Below are 20987 nucleotides of genomic sequence, written 5' to 3'. Positions count from 1 at the left end.
GTGTTATGTGTGCATGGGGGGGGGCACTGTATAGTTAACAAAGAACACCGGCAACATTTGCAATACCTTTGTGATGTAGGCATGACTATGATGGTGCCTATCTTACAAATGAGGATCAGGTTAAGTGTAACTGTTAAGTAGGGAAAATAGAAATTGCAGAAGGTCCAAGCTGATCTACATAGATTGTGTACATTATTCACTGAGCTAAAGGTTAGGTCTGAAAATGCTTTTATTTGGAGCACCTGAAACCAAAGTAAAGAAGCATTTTGCAAGTGAAATCATTTTTACTTCAAAAAGCAGTTGATTCCATCATTCTGCCTATCCACCCACTCCCCGCCCCAAAAACAAAAGATGACTGCACCCCTGTAGCTCTCAGTTTATTCCCAGAGCTAGTCCACACCTGATACATTCAAGACATTCAGTAAATAATGGTTGAATGAATGCAGTGTTGGCTGAGCATTGAAATAATTCCACCGAGTGGCCAGTAATGGCCCTAGCCTGTAGGTATGAGTCCTGGGAGACCTTGGTCTGTACACAAGAGGAGAAAAAGTACTCAGACTGGTTTGATTTTCTAAGGTGTAAGAAAAATCTTGGCATCTGGGGATTCAGACAAAGCACAAGTAAACATTTTGTCCTGGTAGAACTCTGACTCAATGGCTCCATTTCTTTTTTTTTTTTATGACACTAAGATTTTAGAAGTGTTGTTGCTTACAAAGCAGAGGGCACCAAGCACTTACATAAGCTACTTGCTGCAACTTGCCTTTGTGTCTTCTCTTCTTGAGACTTGTTTTTACTTTTTGCTTTTTTCTCTCCCCTTTTTTACATCTTCCTTCTCTCATATTTGCCTTTCCTTTTCCTCATCCTCACTTTGACTCTCACTCTCATCTGTGAAATGGGAATAATAGACACCGGCTATCAATGATGTTGAAATTTTATGAGGGTTAAATGAGAAAAATTGTGCAATAAGCTAGCACAATAATTAATTATGTAGCATGAGCTCAAGAAACAATCAGTCATTATTTCCATCATATTTAATCATTGCAACAGCCTTAGCAAATGAAAAGTGACTCACTCAGGGCATTTGGTGAAACCTAAATCTTGATAAATCTTCTGATTCTATAGACCAAGTTGATCCATGTCCTCAAGCCCAAGGAGAAGACAAGAAGGTAAATGGAACTGCATCTGCTCACTGGAGTAGATAGGAAAGGAGCTGGAAAGAACTGGCCTAGTCACATAAAGTGCAGCCCAGGGTGGGGGCAAGGCACAGTACAACAATCAGAGATTTGTTTATAATCAAAGTAGGCAATAGTTGAAGAAGCTTTATCATTGGTAAGGGGTAGCTGTACTGGTTTATAATCAGCTCCAGATAGGTAGATAGCATCAGGGAGAGCCATCCAAGGCTTACATCTTCAGAGACAACTCTGGGTCCTGACAAAAGCAAGTCTGGACAACCAGCAAGATGGTGCAGAGTAAGGAGCTCCTCGAGTCAGCTCCGCTATAGGGCAGTTAGCAAACACCCAGAGCTATCTAAAGCACCTGTTAGGGAGCTCCAGGAGACCAGAAAACAATCCTGCAACATCCTTGAAGGAACGGAAGGAGAAGAGTGCCCTTCTGCAGGGAAGATTCGGGAGTAGAGAGAGTACTCCATATCACAGAGGTCAGTGCCCATCCTCTACTGGAAGCATAAGCGGCTTCATGAGCTACTCTGCTGCTGGAATTGGAAGCGCCACTTCCCAAAAAAAGGAGAGGAAGAGACAGTTGGGCACCAACTTGAGCAACTGATGAGTATTTTCTGCGTACTAAAGTATAATCCTAAGAACAGCTAAAGTTTGAACTTGTCCAAGTCAGGAAGAGGCCAGTGGCTGCCATTTTGACTCCAATTCTGACATGAGGGGAAGTCAGGCTGACTGAAAATCACAGTGATGGTAGGGACCAGTTTCTTTCACTCAGATCAGCCTGCAGCCCTAGCCTAGGCTTCAGCCCCACCTCTCGCAGGGAGGAAGCTGGTGAGCCCTGCACCAGGCTCTCTGGGTAACTGCAGGAACATTTGGCTGACAGACTGAATAGTTAGAAATCTCCTGGGGCAACTGTGATCATTTTGTACCCTCATGGCACAGATGGCTGCCCACATCTGCAGGTCCATCCCTGTCCCTGGTAGGAGAGAAAGAGGAGTGAAGCTTCATCAGTCTCTCTGGGCAACTACAGTCTAGGTCTGCACAACTTGGATTATTCCATATAGCTGCAACTCTGTCCCTACCCCTGGCAAAAGAGAAAGTTGGGAGAAATTTCATCGGTTCCTTGGGCAATGAAGGTAGCTTGAGCCTCCACAGCTTGCAGCACCAACTACATCCTTGGCTCCTACTACACAAACAGCAAGAGAGAAAATGCAGGAAGCCCTAAACTAAAGAGAAAAACTTCACCAAGAATAAATACATCTAGTAAGCCAGATGCCAAAACACCAACAAAAAATTACAATCCACACCAAGAAATTGGAGGATATGGCCCAGTTAAAGGAAAAAGATAAGCCTTTAGATGACATAAAGGAGTTTAGAAAACTAATCATAGATGTTCATGTAAATCTCCTTAATAAATTCAATGAGAGGGCTAAAGAGATGAAGGATAGTAAACACATTGAATAGGCACAAAGAAGAGTTTAAAAGCATACATAGAAAAATAGCAGATCTTATGGGAATGAAAGGTGCAATAAATGAAATTAAAAATACACTGGAATCATATAATAGCAGGTTTGAGGATGCAGAAGAAAGGATTGGTGAGCTTGAAGAAATGGCCTCTGAAAGTGAACATACACAGGAACAGATGAAGAAAGAATGGAAAAAATTGAACAAGTTTTCAGGGAACTAAATGGCAGAAAGAGAGAAGCAAATGTATGTGTCATGAGTGCCCCAGAAGGAGAAGAGAAGGGAAAAGGGGCAGAAGGAATATTTGAAAAAATAATGGAAGAAAATTTCCCAACCCTATTGAAGGGAATAGATATCCATGTCCAAGAAACAAAGCACACTCCCCTCCAAATAAATCCTAATAGAGCAACTCCAAGACACATACTAATCAGAATGTCAAATGCCAAAAAAGTGAGAGAGAATTCTGAGTGCAAAAAATGAAAAGCAATTAATAACATATAAGGGATACTCAATAAGATTAAGTGCCAATTTCTCATCAGAAACCATGGAGGCAAGAAGACAGTGGTGTGAGATATTTAAGATAACTGCAAGAGAAAAACTTCCAGCCAAGAATGTTATATCCACCAGGATTGTCTTTCAAAAATGAAGATGATTTTAGAATATCCACAGATAAACAAACTGTCAGAGTTTATAACAAGAGAACAGCTTTGCAGGAATACTAAAGGGTGTGCTTCAGTCTGAAAAGAAAAGACAGGATAGAGAGGATTGGAAGAAATGAAGATTATAGCAGTAAAAGTACCTGAAAGTGTCTAAAGAGTGGTGAAAATAAAATATGACAGATAAAACTCAAGTATTTTGGAATAAACTTAACGAACAATGTATAGAACTTGTATTCAGAAAAATAGCTCATTGTTAAAAGAAATTTTAAAAAGACCTACATAATTGGAAGAACATTCCATGTTCACATATTGGAAGACTAAATATCATTAAGATGTCAATTCTACTCACATTGATATACAGATTCAATGTAATCTCAATAAAAATTCCACCAGCATTTTTAAAATAATTGGAAAACACAATTACCAAATTTATTTGGAAGGATAAATGATCCTGAATAGCCAGAAACTTCTTAAAAAGGAAATGCAAAGTTGGAGGACTCTCGTTTCCAGACTTAAAATCATATTACCTAGCTGCAGTGGTAAAAACATCATGGTACTAGCATAAAGACAGACACACAGATCAATGGAACCAAATTGATGGTTCAGAAACAGACCTCACATCTATGGTCAAGTGATTTTTCACAAGCCTGTCAAACCCACCCAGCTTGGGCAGAACAGTCCATTGCACAAATGGTGCTGAGAGAACTGAATATCCATAACCAAAAGAATGAAAAAGGGCCTCTTTCTCACCTTATACACCTTTTACAATAATTAATTCAAAATCAGTCAAAAAACTAAACATAAAAGCAAAAGCCATAAAGCTTCTAGAAGAAAATGTAGGAAAACATCTTCAAGACCTGGTGGTAGATGGTGGACTCTTAAAGGAGATAAGAGGAGGATTGAAATGGACTACTGATATTTAATGTATGTAAAAGTAATAATTAACCTTACTGTAAAAGTGTGGAAATGTATAGAGTTGATAGTAACAGATGATAGTGAGTAACAGCTGGTTTATAAATGGGAATGTGGCTGAAAAGGGTAGTCTAGGGATGTAAATGCCAAGAAAGAAAGCTAGAGAATAATATAGGACTAACACAGTAAACCCAGAGGAGGGTGAAAATTGTGGTTGATGGTTGGTACAGATGCAAGAGTGTCCTTTGTGAACTAGAGCAGATATACATCACTATTGCAGGATGGTGTGAATATGGAGAAGCATGGGAAAAATACAACTGGAGTGACCTATGGATTGTGGTTAACAATAATAATATAACATGCATGCATCTATGCCAAAGATGTACTGTGTTTGATAATGGGAGAGCATGGAAAAAATATGCCAAATGTACACTATGGACCTGGTAATAGTCTGATGATATTATCTCATAATCTGTAACAAATGTTCTACCACAGAGTGGTGTGTTGAGAAGGGTGTTGTATGTGAACTCTGAACATGTGCATGATTGTTTTATAAGTTTACAACTTCTGTCATAAAAATATATTTTAAAAATAATAATATGGTGGGTTGGGGGAAAAATACACCAAATGTAAGACAAGAACTAGATTTAGGAGTAAGATTTTGACTAAATTCTTTCTTAATTTTTTAACAAATATCTCACAACAATGCAAGGTGTTGGTGGTAGGCTGAGGTATGGGACCACTGTATGATGTTATGCATGTTTGCTTTGTAAGTTCACAACTGTTACTATACACTTATTGTTTATATATGTTCATGTATAAATGATATAATAATAATAATAATAATGATAGGCTGGTTTGGGGGTTAAAACATACCAAATGTAACATTTTGAGGTTGCTCTTTAATCATTAGTTTAAAAAATTTCACTACAATGCAAGGTATTGGTGGTAGGGTGAGGAAAGGTACAAGAGTCCTGTATGATGTTATGTATGTTTGTTTTATAAGTTCACAACTATTATGATACACTTATTGTTCATGTTCATTTATGTATGAGTGATATACTTTAATAATTTTTTTAAAAAAAGCAAGTCTGGACTCCATCCATTGGTAGCAAGCAGGGCCAATAATAACTTGGGGGAGGGGATCAAGGCAGAGCTTTGATTATTATAATGATTGAGACTCTCCAAAGATGAGAATTGGGAGAAAGTGTCCAAAGTCACATGCTGATAAAGATATATTTAATTGACCATTTGCTAATTGCCAGATGTTTTAGATTGTGATCCAATTTATTTCTGACAGAATCTCTCTATAGTAGGTGTAATTATCTCTGTTTAATACCCAAAGATACTTAGGCCCAAAGAAGTTATATAATTTCTCCTAAAATGTCAGTTAGTATATAAGAGATCTAGAATTCAAAGTTATTCTGTGCCTAAGTGCATGCTCTTCCCACTCTATTGATAACTTTGTGAATTATATTCAAGGTATGTGGAGCCTTATTTTTCATTCTAGAGAGTTCTTAGGACAGATATATGTCCTCAGATGGGAGGTTGAGTGGTCCCTGCCATGTGCTAGAGGTGAAGTCAAGATCCTTTCTGCATTTGGAATCCCCTCTCTGAGCTGACTGACCTCATTTCTTCCATTCTGGCCCGCACAGAGGCTCCTTCCCTTTGAAAGCTTATTTGTATAAATATCACTACAAATGTATTATCCTTATTCCTTTCCTCTCCCACCTCAAATTTCTGCCTCTGCCTCTGTGGTGGGCAAGTCCCAGTCCCACCTGAGTGCATCTCTCTGAAGATGCCACTGGCCCTGGTTTCATGAAAGTCATCCAAGCAGAAGGACCAAGTGATACACTATCAGAGTAATGTCCCGTGATGATGGTGTTGGGCAATTCATCAGCAAGAGGGAGGCACAAGGACAAGCTACCTTCCTTGGGTGCATGACCTCTACTGCAATCTCCCCAAGCACCATTCATACCTGCCATTCCTATTGGCTGAGGTCATCTGTATCTGCTTGAGTGGTTTCCTCAGACACAACTAAGCACATGCAAACAATGGCTGGATAGTTCCTCAATATGGCAGCCATGTAGTCTGATGAACATACTACAAATGGACTTATATTTTAAAATAAAGCAAAGTGTTACAGACTAAAGCCTTCATTTCATATTAGTTGAGCGTAAGGAAATTGGAATGGTAAGAGAAATTAATCTCATGTAAGCCTCACAATAACTGTGAACTCAAAAGCAAGATCTAAAAACATCTCTGAATGACACCTGTCAAATTCTTCCCCACTGTATCATGTTTCATCCCAAGAAACTAAATCATAAAGTTAAAAGAAAATCATTCAGGCATATATTTGAGGGAGGGGGTTCCTTAGATATTATCTGATTCAGCCTCCACAAACATACAGCATCTACTGTATGGCTAAAGAAACTGAATTGTAGCCTCGCAACCTAGCACATCCATATTTATAGCAACATTATTCACAATTGCCAAAAGATGGAAACAACCCAAGTGTCCATCAACCAATGAGTGGATGAACAAAATGTGGTATATACATATGATGGAATACTATGCTGCAGTAAGAAGCAATGAAATTAGTATACATATGATAACACAGATGAACATTGAAGACATTATGCTAAGTGAAATAAGCCAGACACCAAAAAATCAAATATTGCATGGTCTCACTAATATGAAATAAATACAAAGAATAAATACATGGAGTTAAAACCTAGAGTAGAGGTTATTAGCAGATAAGAGGAAGGTTGAGAAGAACTACTGATGCTTAATGTATGTAGAAATTTTAATTAACTTGACTGTAAAAGTGTGGAAATGAATAGAATTGATGGTAACACATAGTGAGTAGAACTAATGCAGCTGGTTTATAAATGGGATTGTGACTGAAAAGGGTGGCCTAGGGATGTAAATGTTAATTGAAACATAGCTACCAAGCATGGTTACATTTTGGTTTGCATTATGGTTTATATTTTAGATTATACACTTTTATAAATCTTTGGTGAAATTTAACATGTCCTATATCCATCATTGCACAACCTTGTGGAACACTTGCATTGCCCCCCAGTTACTCCTGCTTCCATCTCTTCTATTCCTCTCTTTCCCTCCCCTCAGTGTCCACAGTGACAACGAAGCTTTACTGCTTGAAGAACCAGATTCACAGATACTTGCAACAATGCTGACGGCTTGACACACTAGACTGTCCTCCCGCATTGGGGGTCACCAACTCTCTCAAGAGACACCCTTCCCTATGTCTGAGAACATCAGGCCTCCCCATGAGCCCTTGGTACTGATGACTATGCTTATGAGTTGTGTGCCTGAAATATCAACTAGGCCTAGAGCTGCAGGGTGCCTAAGAATTACCTCCTGAGAGCCTCCATGTTACTCCAATGTGGCCACTCTTTAAGCCAAACTCAGCATGTAAATGCATTACCTTGCCCCCAGTGTGGGACACGATTCCCAGGATGAGCCTCCCTGAGGGATTACTACCAATCACCAGCTGGTGATGCAACCAGAAAAAGACCTTGAATAAAAGGGAGAAATGGTAAAGAAATGAGTTATTTGGCTAAGAGGCTTTAAAATGAGTCGGGAGGTCATCAGAGAGATCACACTTATGCATGTCTCAGTGTGGTCCCAGAGACAGCCAAAGGAGATACAATCCCAGGTACTGGTGCTCCTGAGGGCTATGGAAACACACAGGTTCTATGGTCATGGCTGATGGCTCTAGACTTCAGTGCCTTGTCAGTGGGCCCAACTTTGGAATTTGTGCTCCTGAGTGTGACGGAGTTGGACTCATATGTGACCTTTCTACACATGACTCTTTTGTTATTTTTACTGGACCTGTGGTTGGTACTGGGGTTGGTGTATACTCAGGTGAATCTCTGGACTGTCCATGTGCCAGCTGGACCCTGAGCCTCAGCAGAGTTGTAACTCCTACTCTCTTGTTTGTTGGACTTACCTAGGTCAGCTAACAGGGAGGTGAAGATGGTCAACCACCACACCAGGGAAATGAGTGCCTACAACTGCAAGCAGGAGAACTGCATCCATCAACCATGTGGGATCTAAGCCACCTCTCAATTTAGAGGTGGAATGGACATCACCATCTCATGGTCCACAGGATGGAGGAATAAAATATGGATTAGGGTGGACTTACTGGTGTTCTACTATAGAACTATTGTGACTCAAGCAATGGAAGAAGTTGTATCATTGATGTGGAGACAGCGGTCACAGTAGTTGCTGAGGGCAGGGAGAGGGAGGAAGAGATGTGATGTGGGGTATTTTTTGGGACTTGGAGTTGTCCTAAATGATATTGCAAGGACAGATGCCAGACATTATATATTCTGCCATAACCCACTGAAAGGACTGGGGGAGAGTGTAAACTACAATGTAAACTATAATCCATGTGGTGCAGCAGTGCTCCAAAATGTATTTGCCAAATGCAATGAATGTGATGAAAGAGGTTGTTGATGTGGGAGGAGTGGGCAGGGGGTTGGAGTATATGGGAACCTCATATTTTTTAGTGTAACATTTCTTTCATCTATGTATCTTTTAAAAAAAGACAATTAAAAAATAAAAATAAATTTTAAAATGTCAATTGAAAGAAAGCTAGACCCCGGACCTCCTCGACCCATGTGGAGCTGGCCCATGCGCAGTGCTGATGTGCGCAAGGAGTGCCGTGCCACCCAGGGTGTTCCCCGTGTAGGGGAGCTCCACGCACAAGGAGTGCACCCTGTCAGGAGAGCCCCCCAGCGCGAAAGAGAGTGCAGCCTGCCCAGGAATGGCGCTGCCCACACTTCCCGTGCCACTGACGACAACAGAAGTGGACAAAGAAACAAGATGCAGCAAAATAGACACAGAGGACAGACAACTGGGGGAGAGGGGGGAATTAAATAAAAAAATCTTTAAAAAAAATTTTTTATTAAAAAAAAAAAAGAAAGCTAGAGAATCTAGGGACTGAATAACAGTGAACCCAGAGGTAGATGAGAATTGTGGTTAATAGTATAAGTACAAAAATGCCATTTTATGAACTAGAACAAATGTACATTACTATTGCAAGGTGGTAAGAATGTGGAGAAGCATGGGAAACATACAGTTAATGTAGCCCATGGACTACAGTTAACATCAATCTGAAATACTCTTGCATCAATGCTAAAGATGTACTGTGGGAACAATACGGGGTATGGAAAAATATACCAAATGTATACTATAGACTATAGTTAGTGGTAATAGTCTGATGATATTATCTCATAATCTGTAGCAAATGTTCCACAACAATGTAGTATGTTGATGGAAGGATGTTGTATGGGAATTCCACATATGTACATGACTATTTTGTAAGTTCACAACTTCTCTAATAAAAATATATTTTTAAAAAGGCCACTGTGGGATAAGATGCTTTGTCCACTGCTGGCTGAGATATGATGATATTTTGGCCCATTGGCAAAGAAGTGACAAGTCTCCTATTAAATTAAAAAAGCAACAGCTTCAGGTAACAAACATAAATAAAGGGGGGGGCGGTGAGAACAAGACATTAAAATGAACACATACTCGTACCATCAGCTATTATGATGGCCACTTCCCATTGTCATCAAGGACTGTGAAGGGCAGAGGCTCTCGAGGAGCACAGCTTGACCCTATCAGATATTCTCGGAGCATTAATGAAGAACTTGGAATTCTGATGTGAGCTCGCCATTGCATCTCAAGAAAGTAGTTCATGGGAGAGGGAAGGCAAGAGTAGGAGGCATCCTGCTTTGTGCTTTTGATTTTGGATAAAGTGGAATTTGTATCTTCCTGCTGCTGCTGACATAGTCTAACCAGCCTAACTTATCTCAAGAGACTGTAAATTGACTTCCAAGAAGCCACCTTTGGACACCAGTCATCCTTTCCTTTGGAAGGTGAAGTGGTGAGGATGAAAAGCCCTAAGCAAACACTCCTCCCCACCCCAAGCATCAAAACGCATCTCCAGCAGCTGTTACCCAACTATTCCAGTCTGCTTGTTCTTTACCCCCTTGTCTTTCCCCCACCTACTGTAGCATATTTTTGGAGACAGTGCAAGTTGTTTCAACATTGCAATAATTAAAGAGCAATCACAGGGGAAAAGCAAACAAATTAAATCCAAATGCATGTGGGATGTGGCACATTAGGAGGCTGTTTCTAGTTGGCAGACAAGAATTTATTTTTAAAGTCACAAGAATGTGTTTTCCAACTTGGTTCCCTCACCACCCAAAGGCCTGAGAGTTTTGCAGCAAAGGCTGCCTTTACCAGCTTGAAGGAAATCCCTCGGGACTGATACTGGCTGCAAACTTAAATTAACTCAACAACTTAATCATCCTACTCAGTCAGGGGATAAGTACAAGTGTGCAAATATTGCTGTGCTCTCACAAAGTCAGACTCTGCCCAAATATAAGAGGGAGGCCACATTGTGCATCAGAAAGGACACAAGCCTGGATGTCAGGATTGCTGGACACAGCAGGTGGACAGGAAAAGCCCAACCTTCTGACGAGGAAGACCCGGGCTTGAGACCTGCCTGACTCCCTGTAAAACCAACTGTTTGCACCAAAGGATTTGCTGCATCTAACATTCATGATACTTGCCTGGTGAGAAACCGACAAAATGATCCTAACCCATACTTTATAAGCATTGTGAGTTGCATGTGACAGAGGAAAAATCACTATAATAATGTACGTCCAACTATCTTTAAAACATGAAAATGAAAAGTAAAAAATGTTTAAATCAAGAGAAAAAGAGGGATAGTAAGTAATTTTCTAGTTTGTGGCATTTGAATCTTCCTCCATGACTTGAATGGTGTTTTTTAAAAGCAGTTTCATGCACATACCATGCAATCCATCCAAATAATCAATGGCTCCCAGTATAATCAGAGTTGTACATCAATCACCATAATCAATTTTAAGAACATTTTTACTGCTCCAAAAAGCAAGATTTTGAGGAAGAAGACGAACTGCCAGCTGATGTTATTTGAAATACTAATGGACAGCATTTTCAAAAATTTCCCTTCTAATTAATATAGAATCCAGCACTAAAGAAAAATTACTTCAGGCTACAAGTAACTAGAGATCAAATGTCAAATTAGAATTTATACCTGTTAAAGATAACATCAATGACTTCCCTGACAAGAATTACAGTCATAGAGTATTAAGAAACCCTTCCAACTTTTATCATTGATGGCAGTGGCCACTGGAGGTTCCGAGAGGAAGGAGAGAAAAATAGGCATAACATGGGGTGCATTTTCAGGACATTGAGATGGTCTTGAATGATGTTGCAATGACAGATACAGGCCATTATTTATCTCCTCATAACTTAAGAAAAAAATCTTAATAAACAAAACAAAAAGAAGCCCTTCCTTTACAAATATATTTCTTGAGTAAAAAGTGACTTTCTCAATGTAGAAATTGAGATTACTTTCTCTCCCTCTTTCTTTCTCTCTCCATGATGGCATGATCTAACAGTAATGGTGATAAAGGAAGTAAGTATGACTAAGAAGACCAAGCACAATTGTTATGACCAGTGTTAATAGTGAACAAGGCTCTCTACAAATGAAGATAAACTGTACTCATTTTGACCAGAATGACTGTAACACGTAATTGCACGTAGTGGTTTACATTTCTTCTCTACCATCATATTTTATTCTGTTAGACACTGGATAATTCAGCAAAAAGCAAAATTGTATCTCCAGTGTCTAATACAAACTCTAGCAGAGAGTAGACCCTTAATAATAATAATAGTTTAAAATACTAACAAAATGTGCAAGGGGCACATTTTATTATAATAGTAACTACTGACAATTAAAATGCAACTATTAGTACTAATCAAAATGCTATGCTAGGTACTGGGGTAAGGGATTTTTCATCATTTGAACCTTGTAACAAATCCAAATGAGGTAGGTCAATAAAATTATAATCCCTGTTTTACAAGTTAAAGTAAAGGGGGAAAAGATGAGGTAATCTCCACAAGATCTCACACCTCACAAGTGATGCAGCAGAAATTTAGAACTAAGCATGCTGCCCACCTGTTGAAGACAAGAGTCTGAGGGCTGGTAGGTGGGTCTGATTGTGGGACTTCACTTATGGCTGAGCTGCTGACTGTACCCACATTTCCATCCTCTCATTCTTCCCTTGCCCATAATCATCGGATAAAGACCTCATCTCCCATCCTCCCTTGCAGCCAGGTGTGGACATGTGATGAGCTTCCAGGCATGGAAAATCACGGGGATGAGGTGCCCCTCTTCCATATTAGATCATTGCTTTGGAAAGGGTGGCTTTGCCTGTGGCCTCCCTCCCATGTTTCTCTCCTCATTTTTCTATGGATGCAGTGATGAGCCATCTTTAAAGACATGGACGAGGGAGATGCCACCACGGAAGCCAGTAAAAACCAGTGGGAACAGCCTGAGACCCTGAGACCCTGAACTGCCATAACAGACCTGGACCACTTCCTGGGCGTTTACATGGAAGTACATTTCTGCATGCTTAAGGCACTGTCTCTTTGGGTCCTGCCTGTATTCACAACTGGAGTCTCCTGAGGAAGAGCATCGATACCTGCTCTTTGGGGACACACCCATTGCTCTGACTGTAGTCGTTCAGAGGATGGCATAATGGCTACCTACAGGCTTCTCAAATCCCAGGGCTCCAACTCCTAGGCTTCTTCTATTATCACGTTTAGAAGCAAGAACACAGATCTGACCTAAAGGTAGCACTGATAGAGCAGAGTGGAACCCCATCTGCTGTAAAATAAGCTTGAAAAGGGGGACTTTCCTGAGTCCTTCACATGAATTACAACTAAGCTCCCCTGCCAACTCTGTTAAGAGCTAATTAAACATGAGTCTGCAAGCCAATCTATTGTCATATAATGTGGGCTATCGAAAAGTGGTGTGTGTGTATGTGTGTGTGTGTAAGAGAATATGTATGGGGATGTAATTCTGTAGTCAATAACTATTTCCAAGAAATCAAGATTTAATCCTTTGAGAAATTGTCTTGAACTTCCTACTCTGTCACTTGACATTTTAATTGGCTTATTTTTGTGAAAGCAATTGAATTATTATTTTAGTTGTTTGAAGAGGTGAATTAATAACTGGGTTTGACTGAAATGAACAATACTTTTAACTGAAAGAGTTCAGTCCAAACTAAAATAAATAAATTTTTCTAAAATATTTTTGTTTTACCGGTTATATTTTGAAGAATGGGATCTTGAAGATTCTTACTCCCTTTAGGATTACAGGATGCAAAATAAATTAATGAAGAGAGGGTTCATGGGCAATGAACTGCTTTGTGTCTTGGCATGCCATGAACAGAGTGAGGAATTCCCAGGAAGTCTCAATCTGATCAGAGACATGTGGTTCTTTCTTGACCCTACCACCCTTCATGGGAATGCTTTTACTGAGAATATCAATGGTCTCCTTATTTCCTAAATCCCAGCCTAAGTCCTCTCAGATGTTGAAACCTGTTGACCGAAATCATGTCTTCTCTTGGATTCTGGAAAGAGTAGTCTCCTTCCAATTCTCCAACTGCTCCTTCTTGGTCTTTGCCCAACTTACCTCAATAGCTGGTATTTACCAGAGGTCAATTCTAGGTCTTTTACAATTTACTTGGGCACCCTCATCATTCCACAGATAGAGTGGATTTAATGACCATCTAAACATCCATGACTTTTAAATCACTCTTCAATTCCTACCTCTCAAGTAAACTACAAACTTCTAGATATAATGACTGCTGGATAGAACCAACTATACATCTTAGAGACATATTCAACTCTAGTCTGCTCCAAATCAACTTATGAGCCATCCACCTGGCCCACCTCTCCTCTTTATCTGGCATCTTAGTTAAAGCATCTCTTAAATACCCTTCATATCAACCTCTGGAATGGAACAAGACCGGAAGCGAGGAGGCCAGCTAGGAAGCTACTGCTACAGAGGCCTGCATAGACGGTAATGATCATGAAAGTGGGAGGAACTGTATGAAACACAAACTTTCCAAATACACAATTAAAATCCCAAGTGGCAACTATGCTTCACTTGTGAAAGGGGCAACGGGCTGACTCCTCGAGTTCAGTCCCAGCTCATTTGAGTCTCTCAAGTTACTCCATTCCTCAGTCTGAGACGACTGCCCTAATTACCTGTCCTACCACCCTTGGGTAGGTCAATGATCTCTGTTGGTAGAAAGAGCCAAGGAGAGCAAAGAAAAGAGTAGCAGTCCCACACATCAGTAGTTTCAACCATTGACCTCAACAAATAAATACAGGCATATTTTCAAAGTGCTTGTAGCATAAGAAAACATTCACTGAAATATGAACTCATTGAAACACATGACTTTAAACCATAGGGAACACTTAAAAGTTGTCTTTTTCTTGCCTTTCTATTCTCTACCTTCCCCCAGAGCACTTCCTTTCTCTCTTCTCAGAAAATTAATTCCTCCTGTGGTTATTTCACCTTGGACCTTAATGCCTTCAAACAAGAGCTCACATGCTAGCTTTTCTCTACCACAGAGGACCTCATTTCAAATGTTTGAGGGATGGGAAGGTGGCCGGAGTAAGATGGAGGAGAACGTGTTTTCTCCCTTTTCTGGGAGTCCTGGCTCTAAACCCAGGGGACAGCAGAACCAGAAGAGATGTGAGGATGGGTCCTGCTGAGGTCACTTGCCTCCCTAGACCATTAGCATGTCTAAAGCAGAAAGGACCCCTGAACATGCAAACCACATCAGCTGATGCATTCTTCCTCGCACATCTCTCTGGACCTGAACTGCTGAGATCAGGTCCTCAGCAACACCTCCTCCCATCCTTGCATGCTCTGTTTTGTCTAGACCTCGAATGTCTAAGACCTCACTAATTTCCTCAAGCCATTCATATTAATTTCCCCAAAGCTCCACTTCCTAATCTATAGAAATTTGAGTAGGTTATAAAAGACATACCTAGAGGGACTTTACAAGGACTTCTGTGTGCCCAGTACAAACATTGCCCTGTAGCTTGGGGCGAGAGCACAGCCAGCAGCCCAGCACCCTGGGTTTAAATCCGTCTTGTCGCAGAAGAGATTTGTGAACCTTCAACCAGTTCTCCATACACCTGAGAATCCGTTTTCTCTCTTTAAAAATGGAAGAAGTAAAAATTAGAATTTTCACAGATGTGCTAAAAGCCAAGCAAATTAACCTGTGCAAAGCACTTAACCCACTGCATGGAATACTGTTAGAGCTTAATTAATGGTGGTTATATCATTCAGTGATCAATATATAATTTAAAATTCAAAATTCAAAATTATATTAATTCAATTAGTGATTCTCGAGGAAAACCTAGCTAGGGTACTTCAGGGCAAAAACTAATAATGATAATACTACTGTAACACCCCATTTTCCTCTTATGAGGTATTATTATAGTCTTATTAATTTTCACAATAATTTTGAGGACATAGCAAATACATTGTCATTCCTGATTGACAGATTAGGAAACCGAGGCCTGGCAACATTGAATTTCTGTCTATTCCCACAGTGCATTTCCCGATGTACACAACCCAGTTTTCCTTTCCACTAGATGACAGTCTCTGGATAAATTTTCAGTAGCAGAAATTCATTTCATTCAGATTATCATCTCAAAAAATAAATAAATAAAACCTGACTTCCTCTGAAATGGGAGAATTAGAGGCACAAACCTTTTCACGGCTAGATGTGCTGGAAATTGAAGAAGTAACTGCCCTTCATAATTCACACTCAGAAGTGGTGAAAAATAATCTGTTATTATCTAGAGCAAAGAAAGAGAGTAATTTATAGCCAACCATGAATACTTAATCATTAGGCCCAGTGACGTTGCTCATATTAACACAGCCAAAATAAATCAGCTGTAAATCCACAGACTTCAACATGGCATCAGGAAGATAAATCAACGGGGTCTAGCATGAAAGAGTCAGTCTGTGAAACGGAATTATTAATAAGTGGTAATTCTCCACCTGCACTTTCCCCAGCACCCAAGCCAAAACCGCATCAACCTAGTAAAGAAAGTAACAAGACTGTACGTTTTATAACCAGCAATTAGAGTTCCACAGCAATTCCAAACACATTAATTACTCCTAAAAGGCCCCAGGTTGTCTTTCTGTTAATTTTCCAGTGGATAAATTTGCTACTATGCGACAAGTCTAGTAAAACTTCATTAATTGAGACTGCCCAGGGGACAACGGTCTGAGTTAGTGAAAAGTGCAAATTTCACATCTATAATCAAGGAAATGTGTTGCTTGTACTTCCAAGAACACATTGTAACTGGAGGTAGATTAGCAGAAGCTGTAGTTGAGTCTCTGCATACATTTGAAAGTGAAAGGAAAAGGACCTATTCTTACTTAAAAATGATTTTTCCATAGGGTTTCTTAGATCTGTTTTAAACAAAGAGGTAAGACTTTTGTGTACGATCAGCCTAGTAATTTTTGTAAATGGCACTGCAAATAAGCTAGACACCACACCAGGAAACCTAGAGAGTGTACAACTGCATGCAGGAGCATCCCATCCATCAGCCATGTGAGATCTAAGCCCCCTCTCGATTTAGACATGGAGTGGACATTACCACCCCAGGGTCCTCAGGTTGAGGAATAAAATATGGATTAGAGTGGACTTACCGGTATTCTACTATAGAATTATTGTGACTCTAGCAATGGAAGAAATTGTGTCATTGATGTGGAGACAGTGGCCACAGTAGTTGCTGAGGGCAGGGAGAGGGAAGAAGAGATGTGATATGGGGTATTTCAGGACTTGGCGTTGTCCTGAATAATATTGCAGGGACAGATGCAGGACATTTTATATCCTGCCATAACCCACTGAATGGACTGGGAGAGAGTGTAAACTACAATGTAAACTATAATCCATGCCATGTGGCAATGGTCCAAAACGTATTGACCAAATGCAATGAATGTGCCATACTGATGAAAGAGATTATTGATGTGGGAGGAGTGGGGGTGGTGTGGGGAGTGGGGTATATGGGAACCTCATATTTTTTAATGTAATATTTTGAGTGATCTATGTATCTTTTTTTAAAAAGACAATAAAAATATATTTTTAAAAAATATATTTTAAATGTTTCTCTTCCACATCCACTTTTAAAAGCTCCTAATGTTATATATTTTGCTTAACAATCCTTTGTACGTTAGGTAACCCTTAGGCCAATCTTTTCCCCAAATTAGTTCTGACTCTGTAAGTACACTCGAATGCAGTCCAGGAATATGTATTTCTCCTTTTTAACTGCCTCTCCTTGCTCTAGTCCCACTAATGCTTCAGTCATCTGATGAAATCATGTGCATCTTGCCATAGTTGCCTTCTCTAAAGATTTACTAAATAAAATGTAATTTTTGTTTGTCCATCTAACAGGTCATCTTCCTCTCACCCATTTGTGACACATACAAAGCTTGTGCATCCTAAGTGTGTAGTTACCATTACCTGTTGGCTTTTCTTTCTTTACCCTGGTAGAGGCAAGGAGACTTTTTCGCTCTCTAGGTCTCCCATTTATCCTCCACTTTTGCACACATGGGTGGGAGCATCTCCACACAGAAAATGATGAGAGCATGGGAGACATCTTGTTCCCTTTCCCACAGCTCGTGCGATCCTCAGTCAGCCAGTGCTGATGAACACCACATCCTGGCCTGGGCCAGAGAGTAGCCTCTGTGTCAGGTGTTTCCCACCACTTGGCAGATGAAGACTCGAGGATGGCAATCACGATGCCATTCCCTGCGATGTCACAGTGATTCCATGACTGAGATGGGATTCAGAACCGAGGCGATCTGAATCTAAACCTCGCAGTCTCCTTTACAAGGGACAGGGATTTGATTTCACTTGCTGATTGTTCCTCAGAAGGAAAGTTTCTCATTGCAAATCTTTCCAGAACATATCAGACAACCTCTGCTGCTGAAGAAGTGAAGACTAGAGAACACGGGTGACTATCTTGGTAGTGTGAGGATCCTACAAGGGTTGAGGACTCATTATCTAAGGCAGAAGAAAGAGAAGGTACAGAAGATTGAGGAGATGCAGGCTGGGTCCAGGGAAAAACATGAAAACTATTGCTTTAAAATAAAGACTTGATACCAGCTTTTTATGATTTAATATTTTTCCTTATGGTAGACTATAGTTAAAATGATTACAGAATTTGCTGAGGTTTTTACAGAGAATGGCTCCTTTAAATAAGAAGGAATATAGAGACAAAATGGTATCTAATAAAGAGCATCAACTTTGGAATAAAACACTTTTATCTCAAAACATACATCAGCTCTGTACTAGGCAAGAGCTCTTTGGCATTGAACTTCTCAGCAAAACTTTGAGATCATAATACCTATTCTGCTTAATGTTGTTGGGTAGAGTAACAGGAGATAATGTACAGGAAATGCCTCCTGACTTAAGAGTTGATATTTGGTGTAGATGAACAAGTCCTTCCTCCCTTCATTCTCTTCATATTTCCCTGCATCTAAAAACCATAGTAAGCATCAATAGAGCCATATTCAAGTCCTGAGTCTAGCAGAGATAGCAAATGTTACCGTGGGCAGATGCTTGGCTCTTTCCTAGCTTTGTCACATGGGATACTCACCCTCAGGAGAAAACTAGAATAGTCTTCCCTACCATAGGCAGCCAGACCTATAGAATACCAAAGGAAGTACCTGGCATACAATTTCCTACCTTTGTGACTTGAACAAACGACATTAACAAATCATGCTGATTGTTAGGACCTCAATTCTCTTTCATTCATTCATTCTGCAAATAATTATCAAGCACTTCCATGTTCCAGTGCTGGGAACATAACAAACAGATGGAAAAGGTCCATGGCCTCATGAAATTATATTATAGTGGGAGGAGCAATAAGAAATAAGCAAATGCTTGAATAAAATAATGTCAGATTGATTCAAGCTAGGAGGAAAATAACAAGCGCCAGATGGGAAGGGATGTTGCTTGAGGATTCGTCTAACATCCTGCAGCTGGCTTTGCACTTTCCACTAGAACTTGTATTGCAGACTCCTGAGGCTGGGTGGGTATTCTCTGCTTGCACTGACTGCCTACGTGACCTCAATTCTGGGGCACAGAACAGTTGTCTGACCTGGACATGAGGGGCAGCAAGATGTAATGAAATAAGCTCAAACTCAGGTGGCAGAAGTCCAGGGTCTCAGTTTGCTCTATCATTTCCTAACCAGTGGGATATGAAGCACATAAATTCCCCTCTGAGCCTCAATTCTGTCATCTGTATGGCAAATATTTATGAAACCCCAGGTTTATTTATAGCTATTTTGTAATATTCTCACCATTTGCCTTCCCTCAACCAGGTAGCTAAAGCAGTGTTTCATAAACATGGTGCTTATGAATCCCAGAGAAATCTTGTTAAAATGCAGATTCTGATTCAGTGGGTCTGGGTGGAGCCTGAGATACAGTTACTAATGAGTTCACCAGGGGGTGCTAATCTGCTGCTCCAAGGATCAAATTTTGAAGCCCAAGGAGCTGGACATATATTACTGCAAGAAAGGGATGGTACAGCAGAAAGCAAAGGGGAAAAAGATAAGCAATCTCTTCCTGCTGAGATTAAAAGCCTGGAGAGCAAGGCTCTCCCTCTCCACCCTTGCTGAAAACATGGTTCCACCCATGGAGTTGTGGGGGCAAAACAGACAGAGGACAATTGGGGACAATTGAGTGTTGGTGGGAAATAAAATCCAGGAGGAGACAGATCTGAGAGACCATGGGAAAAGTGGCAGTGTCTGAGTATGGAGACAGCCCAGCCCCTCCTCTTATGGGCACCATCTTTGCCAACACCTAGGTGTTGCTTGGGCACCAACTCTTCAAGTAAGTGTACAAGGAGCTATGCTGACTCTCCTTCCTGATGTCATCTTGCAAACACTTCCTTTCAACAGAGCAGCTCTTATTCTGCTGACTGGTGAATCCCAGCTGGGCCGTAGATATTGCTCTATCTCCAAGCAATCTACCCCATGTAGGAAACTACCATCACCACCAAAACCTGAGTTGCCAGGGTACTATTTAGACCCAGAAAGAATACAATAGACCTCTGGGCACCTAGCGTGGTGGTGATAGTGGTGATGGTGTTACAGATGATGCTGTGTATTGGTTTTGGTGATGATGGTGATAATATGGTGGCCATGGTGGTGGTGGAAATTTTGATTGTGGAAACAGAATAGTGGTAGAGTTGATGATGGTAGTGGCTGAGGTAGAGATGATAGTGGTGTTGGTTTGTGGTAGTGATGGGAAGAGTGATTACGGTGGTTGGTGGTGATGGAGATGATGGTGGTGATGGTTATGATGGTGCTAGTGGTGGGAGTCATGATGGTGATGGTGATGGTGACAGTGGTGATGGCAGTTTTGATGGTGGTTTTGACTGTAAGAGGATTAAAGGGAAAGCTTCTGAACCAGCCTTGGATGGCCTTGACTAGAACCAGCTTAAGTTCCCCATTGAGCCAGAACCTAATAAAACACAGCTCGCGTACATCCACAAAATGGGGATGACAAAGCTTAAGCCACAGGTTTGTTTTGCACACTCTGTGAGGTGTTGTGGATCACAGGACTTGAAGACTGTAAAGGACCATAGACAATTAAGACGTTATCACAGAGAACTTACGTTTATCTCACTCAGATTATTCTAGAAACCAGTAGCCTCTGCCTACAACTCTTCAAAGTGGAACTTCCTGAGTGCAGATTCTCTGATACTTGATTTTCCTAAGGAGGTGTTTTTGGCCCTTTTCAGATCACACAGCTCAAGTCCCTGCCTACTTCTCCCACTCCCAGGAGCAAGCCTGCTTAAA

The sequence above is a fragment of the Dasypus novemcinctus genome, chromosome 14 (assembly GCF_030445035.2).
Source record: "Dasypus novemcinctus isolate mDasNov1 chromosome 14, mDasNov1.1.hap2, whole genome shotgun sequence".
Lineage (NCBI taxonomy): Eukaryota > Metazoa > Chordata > Mammalia > Cingulata > Dasypodidae > Dasypus > Dasypus novemcinctus.
The sequence above is the reverse complement of the archived record's forward strand: the minus strand, read 5'-3'. Positions refer to the sequence as shown.